Source organism: Mesoplodon bidens, assembly GCF_964165515.1.
Source record: "Mesoplodon bidens genome assembly, chromosome: 8".
In the NCBI taxonomy this organism is placed as follows: domain Eukaryota; kingdom Metazoa; phylum Chordata; class Mammalia; order Artiodactyla; family Ziphiidae; genus Mesoplodon; species Mesoplodon bidens.
The window spans coordinates 66,117,214-66,125,266 of record NC_138165.1 but is presented as its reverse complement, the minus strand read 5'-3'; positions in this window follow the sequence as shown (position 1 = coordinate 66,125,266).

Sequence of the window (8,053 nt, the reverse complement as noted above, 5' to 3'; positions counted from 1 at the left end):
AGACTGCTTCCATGTCTTAGCTATTGTACATAGTGCTGCTCTGAACATTGGGAAGCATGTATCTTTTCAAGTGTTTTAATTTTTTCTGGATATATACATAGGAGTGGGATTGCTGGATCATATGGTAGTTCTATTTTTAGTTTTCTAAGGAATCTCTTCCACAGTGGCAGCACCAATTTACATTCCATCAAGTGTACAAGGGTTCCCTTTTCTCCACATCCTCTCCAACATTTGTTGTTTGTAGACTTTTTGATGACAGCCATTCTGACAGGTCTGAGGTGATACCTAATTGTGGTTTTGATTTGTATTTCTCTAATAATTAACAATGTTGAGCATCTTTTCATGTGCCTGTTACCCATCTGTATGTCTTCTTTGGAAAAAATGTCTATTCAAGTCTTCTGCAGATTTTCTGATTGGATTATTGGTTTTTTGATACTGAGTTGTATGAGCTGTTTACATATTTGGATATTAACCCCTTGTTGGTCATATCATTTGCAAATATTTTCTCCCATTCCTTAGGTTGTCTTTTCATTCAGTCAGTAGTTTTCTTTGCCATGCAAAAGCTTTTAAGTTTAGTTGGGTCATATTTGTTTGTTTGTTGTTGGATTTTTTGGATTGATGAATTGAATTTTATTTTGTTGGAGTAAAAAACTTTCCTTTGAAAGCATTTGCTTTTTGTTCAACATGCATTTGTCAAGTTTTCTTTTAATGTAAGATGTTGGAGTAGAAGGACTTGAGCTCACCTCCTTCCATGAAAACAACAAAATCACAACTAACTGCTGAACAACCATCAGTAAAAATGATTGGAACCTGCCAAAAAAGATGTTCTACATCGAAAGACAAAGAAGAAGCTACAACGAGACGGTAGGAGAGGCCCATTTGCAATAAAATCAAATCCCATACCTTCTGGATCGGCAATGCACAAACTGGAAAATAATTATATTGCAGAGGTTCTCCCACAGGACTAAGAGTTCTGAGCCCCACATCAGGCTCCCCAGCCTGGGGGTCTGGCATTGGAAGGAGGAGGAGAATCCAGAGCATTGAGCTTTGAAGGCAAGTGGGGCTTGATCACAGGAACTCCACAGAACTGGGGGAAACAGAAACTCCATGCTTGGAGTGTGCACACAAGGTCTTGTGTGCACTGGGACCCAGAGAAAAAGCAGTGACTTCATAGGAGCCTGGACCAGACCCACCTGCTGCTCTTGGAGGGTCTCCTGGGGAGGCGGGGGCAGGTATGGCTCACTGTGGGACAAGGACACTGGTGGTGGAGGTACCATGGAGTACTCATTAGCATGGGCTCTCCTGGGGGCCATGATTTTGACACCAAGACCTGGCCCCACCCAATAGACTATAGGCTCCAGTGCTGGGACACTTCAGGCCAAACAACCAATAGGGCAGGAAAAGAGCCCCATCCTTCAGCAGACAGGCTGCCTAAAATCTTCCTGAGTCCACAGCCATCTCAACACACCCCTTGACACGGCCCTGCCCACCAGAGGCATAAGACCCAGCTCCACCCACAAGGGGACAGATACCAGAAGCAAGAGGAGCTATAACCTCTGAAATGGAAACCACAATCACAGAAAGTTAGACAAAATGAGATGGCAGAGGAATATGTTCCAGATAAAGGAACAAGATAAAACCCCAAATGAACAAGTAAGTGAAGTAGAAATAGGCAATCTACCTGAAAAATAATTCAGAGTAATAATAGTAACTGATCCAAGATCTCAGAAAAAGAATGGAGGCATGGACCAAGAAAATACAAGAAATGTTTAACAAAGAGCTAGAACATATAAAGAACAAACAAACAGAGATGAACAATATAATAACTAAAATGAAAAATACACTAAAAGGAATTAATAGCAGAAAATATGAGGAAGAAGAACGGATAAGTGAGCTGGAAGACAGAATGGTAGAAATGACTGCCGTGGAACAGAATAAAGAAAAAAGAATAAAAAGAAATGAGGACCATTTAAGAGACCTCTGGGACAACATTAAACACACCAACATTCACATAATAAGGGTTCCAGAAAGAGAAGAGAGAGAGAAAGGGCCTGAGAAAATATTCAAAGAGATAATAGCTGAAAATCTCCTTAACATGGGAAAGGAAACAGTCACTCAAGTCCAGGAAGTGCAGAGTCCCATACAGGATAAACCCAAGGAGGAACATGGTGAGAAACATAGTAATCAAACTGACAAAAATTAAAGACAAAGAGAAAGGACTTCCCTGGTGGTGCAGTTGTTAAGAGTCTGCCTGCCAATGCAGGGGACATGGGTTCGATCCCGATCCAAGAAGATCCCACATGCCGCAGAGCAGCTAAGCCCGTGCACCACAGCTACTGAGCTTGCACTGTAGAGCCCACGAGCCATAACAACTGAGCCCACATGCCACAACTACTGAAACCTGCATGCCTAGAGCCCGTGCTCCACAACAAGAGAAGCCCCTGCAATAAGAAGCCTACACACCACAACAAAGAATAGCCTCTGCTCGCTGCAACTAGAGAAAGCCCACACACAACAACAAAGACCCAATGCAGCCAATAAATAAATAAATAAATAAATAAAATTTTTAAATGCCAATCAAGATATTTTTTTAAAAAGACAAAGAGAAAATATTAAAAGCAACAAGGGAAAAGCAACAAATAACATAAAAGGAAATCCCCATAACGTTATCAGCTGATTTTTCAGCAGAAACTCTGTAGGCCAGAAGGGAGTGGCACAATATATTTAAAGTGATGAAAGGGAAAAACCTACAACCAAGAATACTCTACACAGCAAGGCTCTTGTTCAGGTTCAACAGAGAAATCAAAAGCTTTAAAGACAAGCAAAAGCTAAGAGAATTCAGCACCACCAAACCAGCTTTACAACAAACGCTAAAGGAACTTCTCTAGGCAGAAAAGAAAAGCCCACAACTAGAAACAAAAAAATTACAAACGTGAAAGCTCGCCAGTAAAAGCAACCATACGGTAAAGGTAGGAAATCATCCACACACAAATATGATATCAAACCTAGCAATTGTGAGAAGAGGAGAGTACAAATGCAGAATATTAGAAATGCATTTGAAATTTAAAAACCAGAAACTTAAAACAATCTTGTATATATAGAGACTGCTATATCAAAACCTCATAGTAACTGCAAACTGAAAATCTACAATATATACACACCAAAAAAAGAAAAAGGAATCCAAACACAACCAATTTGTTTGGTTTTGCTTTTATTTCTTTTGCCTTAGGAGACTGATCCAAGAAAATATTGCTACAATGTATGTCAAAGAATGTTCCACCTATGCTCTCTTCTAGGAGTTTTATGGTTTCAAATCTTAAATTTAGGACTTTAAACCATTTTGAGCTTATTTTTGTATATGGTGTGAGGAAATATTCTAATCTCATTGTTTTACATGTAGCTGTCCAGTTTTCCCAGCATGACTTGTTCAAGAAACTGTCTTTTCTCCACTGTATATTCTTGCCCCCTTTATCATAGATTAATTGACTGTAGATGCGTGGATATATTTATGGGCTCTCCTTCTGTTCCAATGATCTGTGTGTCTGTTTTTATGCCAATATCATGCTGTTTTGATTGCTCTAGCTTTGTAGTATAGTCTGAAGCCTGGGAGAGTTATGCCTCCAGCTTTGTTTTTTTTCCCCCTCAGGATTGCTTTGGCAATTTGGGGTATTTGTGGTTCCATATAAATTTTAGGATTACTTGTTCTAGTTCTGTGAAAAATGTCATGGGTATTTTGATTGGGATTGCATTAAATCTGTAGGTGACTTTGGATAGTATGGCTATTTTAATAATATTAATACTTCCAATCCAAGAGTATGGGATATCTTTCCATTTCTTTGAATCATTTTCAATTTCCTTCATCAATGTTTTGTAGTTTTCAGAGTATAGGTCTTCCATTTTCTTGGTTAAGTTTATTCGAAGGTTTCTTTTATATGATTTTAAATAGTTTTCTTTTTACTTCCTGATATTTCATTATTAGTATATAGAGATTTCTTGTATTCTGCAACCTTGCTGAATTCATTTATTCTAATAGTTTGCAGTTGGAGCATTTAGGATTCTCTATATAGAGTATCATGTCATCTGCAAATAGTGACAGTTTTACTTCTTTCCAATTTGGATACCGTTTATTTCTTTTTCTTGTCTGACTGCTGTGACTAGGACTTCCAGTACTATGTTAAACAGAAGTGGTGAGAGTGGGCATCCTTGTCTCATTCCTGAATTTAGTGGGAAGGTTTTCAGCTTTTCACCATTGAGCATTATGTTGGCTGTGGGTTTGTCACAAATGGCCTTTATTATGTTGAGATATGTTCCCTCTATACCCACTTTGATGAGAGTTTTTATCATAAATGGATTTGAATTTTGTCAAATGCTTTTTCTTCATCTATTAAGATGATCATGTATGTGACTTTTATCCTTTCTTTTGTTAATGTGGTGTGTCCACTTTGATTGATTTGAGTATGTTGAATCATCCTTGTGACACTGGAATAAATCCAAGTTGATCCTGGTGTATGATCCTATAGTTGAATTAAGTTTACTTATAGTTTGTTGAAGATTTTTACATCCATATTCATCAGAGACATTGGCCTGTAATTTTCTTTTTTTGTAGTGTCTTTGTCTGGTATCAGGGTACTGGTGGTCTTGTAGAATGAATCTGGGAGTATTCCCCCCTCTACAGTTTTTTGGAATAGTTTGAGAAGGATAGATATAAGCTATTCTTTATATGTTTGGTCAAATCCCCCTGTGGAGCTGTCCAGTCCTGGACTTAAGTTTTCTGGGATTTTTTTTTTTAATTACAAATTCAATTTCACTTCTAGTGATTGGTCTGTTTAAATCATCTTTTCTTCTAGACTCAGTCTTGGCAGGCTGTCTTTTCCTAGAAATTTGTCTATTTTTTCTAGGTTGTTCAATTCATTGGCATATAACTGTTCATAGTATTCTTATGATTTTTTTGTATCTCTGTGGTATCAGTTATTATTGCTCCTCTTTCATTTCTTATTTTGTTTATTTGGATCCTCTGTCTTTTCTTCTTCATAAACCTGGTTAAAAGTTTATCAATTTTATCTTTTTTAAAAAACATCTTTTGGTTTCATTGATCTTTTCTATGTTTTTACCTCTATTTTATTTATTTCCTCTCTCATCTTTATTATTTCCTTCCTTCTGCTGACTTTGGGCTTTGTTTGTTCTTCTTTTTCCAATTATTTTAGGTGGTAGAGTAGGTTGTTTATTTGATATTTTTCTTGTTTCTTGAGTATCACTATGAACTTCCCTCTTCTATGCTTTTGCTGCATCCCATAGATTTTGGAAAGTTATGTTTTCATTTTTATTTCTCTTGAGGTATTTTCTGATTCCCTTTTTGATTTCATTGTTGATCCATTGATTTTCTAGTAACATGATGTTTAGTCTCCACTTTTCTGTTCTTTTCCCATTTTTCTTTCTGTAGTTGATTTCTAGTTCATACAGTTGTAGTTAAGAAAAATGCTTGATGTAATTTCTATCCTCCTAAGTTTGTTGAGGATGGTTTTGTGATCTAGAATGTGGCTTATCCTGAAGAACATTCCATGTGCACTTGAAAAGAATGTGTATCCTAGTTTTTTGTTTGCTTGTTTGTTTGTGTGGATGTAATGTCCTGTAGATATCTATTAAGTTGAACTGGTCTGTTGTGTCATCTATGAACACTGTTATCTTACTGATTTTGTGTCTGGATGATCTATTATTGATGTCAGTGGAATATTAAATTAAGTCTCCCACCACTATTATTGTGTTATTATCAGTTTCTCCCTTTATGTCTGTTCGTATTTGCTTCATGTATTCAGGTGCTCCTGTGTTGGGTGTGTGTATGTTAATGAGTATAATATCCTCTTCTTATATTGATCCCTTTATCATTATAGAATGCCCTTCTTTGTCTTTTGTTATAGCTTTTGTTTTAAAGTCTATTTTGTCTGATATGAGTATTGCTACCCCTGCTTTATTTTGTTGTTTCCATAGGTTTTTGATTGGTGGTTACCATGTTGTTCACGTATGCTAACCCATAATTATATGAACTTGCTTTAAACTGATAGTCATTTAAGTTCAAACACATTCTAAAAGATCTACATGTTTTACTCCCCTCCAGCACATTTTGTGTTTTTGATGTATCTTACATTTTCATGCTTATCCCTTTACTGTTTATTGTAGTTATAGTTGCTTTGCTATTTTTTTTTAATCTGTGTACTGGCTTATTTAAGTGACCTCAATCCTTACTAGGTATTTGCCTTTCCCATTAGGATTTTTCCCTTTCCTGTAGATTCTTATTTCTTTTCCATTTAGAGAAGACTCTTCAACCTTTCTTTTAGCATAGGCTTAGTATTGCTGAATTCTTTTAATTTTTGCTTCTCTGGGAAATTCTTTATCATTCCTTCTATTCTAAATGATAATTTTGTTGGGTAAAATATTCTAGGTTGCAGGGTTTTCCCTTTCAGGACTTTGAATATATCATGTCACTCCCTTCTGGCCTTCAAAGTTTCTACAGAGAAATCTGCTGATAGCCTTATGGGGTTCCCTTGTATATAACTCTTTGTTTTTCTCTTGCTGCCTTTATCTTTAACTTTTGCCATTTTAATTACATGTCTTGGTGTGGGTCTGTTTGGGTTCATATTGTTTGGGACCCTCTGTACTTCCACTACCTAGATATCTCTTGCTTTCTTTAGGTTTGGGAAGTTTTCAGCCACAATTTTTTCAAAAATATTTTTATTCCCTTCTCTCTGTATTCTCCTTCTGGAACCCCTATATTGTGAATGTTGGTATGTTTTATGTTATTTATGTTATTCCATAAATCTCTGTTCTCTGTTTCTTGTGCTTTTTTTCATTTGTCTTTGTCTGCTGTTCTGATTGAGTGATTTCCATTATTCTATCTTCTAGATCACATGTGCATTCTTCTGTGTCATTTAGTCTGCTATTAATTGCTTCTAGAGTGCTTTCTATCTCAGAAATTGAATTATCTATTTTTAATTAGGTCTTCTTTATAGTTTCTTATTCCTTGTTAAAACGGTCTGTGCTTAGATTCTCTTTCTTAATTCAGTTGACATTTTTATTACCTAATTTTTAAACTCATTGTCTCGTAGGCCGATTATCTCTTTCATTATTTTTTTTCAGAGTTTTTCTATTGCTTTTTCAATTGAAAAGGCAGGTAGTTCCTCTGCCTCTTCATTTTACTTAACTTCATCTGCCTTTATGAATTTAGGTGAAACAGTTATTTTTTTTGGTCCTGAAAGAGTTTTTATGTGGTAGCATCCCTCTGTAGACTGCTTGTGACTAATGACATTGGTGTGAGGGTTGGATTTGACATGGATGCCAGCCATGTCATTTCTCAAGGTGTACTGTCCACTATCACCTTGATAGGAGGTGTGGCTGGTGTTAGAGGAGCTGGAGTATGTTCTGGGTCTCAGGAGGGACTTCCTCTCTGGTCAGTGGCATTCGCCACCCTGTCAGGAGTGGGGTCTGCTCCCAAGTTGCTGGAATGGAAGCCCTGAGGGTCAAGCTTGAGCTGACTCTATTCCCTTTAAGTGTGTGTTTTTCCTTCTCCCCACATTGGGACATTTGCTGCAAAGGAGGAGAGTGCTGAAACAAGTGGGGCTTGTGCACTACAGAGTTCCAATGCACTGCCTGTATAGGCATCTGCAGCTCCACTCAGATGCAGCCCAAAGTTGCATCTTTTCCCGTTGTGGTCATCGAGTGTGAGGTTGCAGTGTAGAGTGGGTAGAGCCCGAGGATTTGCTCAGCTGAAGGTGGGATCATGGTGTGTTGGTCACAAGAGTTCAAGCAGCTGTGCTGCTTCAGAAGTCTGGGCTGCTTCTGAGGCACAGTCTGAGAAAGTGTCAACAATGGCCACAGCTGCCCAACCTGGACCACTCCCTGGCCCCCCAGGTTGCCTCTGCATCCCTAGATCAAGTCTTTTCTCAGGTCTGGCTGCCCTAGATCCAGTGCCAAGCTGTGCTGTGGAGTAAGTGGGGCCCGGGTATTTGCTCAGCTCAGATTGGGGAGTGCAGCAAAGTGGCAGCCACTAAGGCAGACCTCT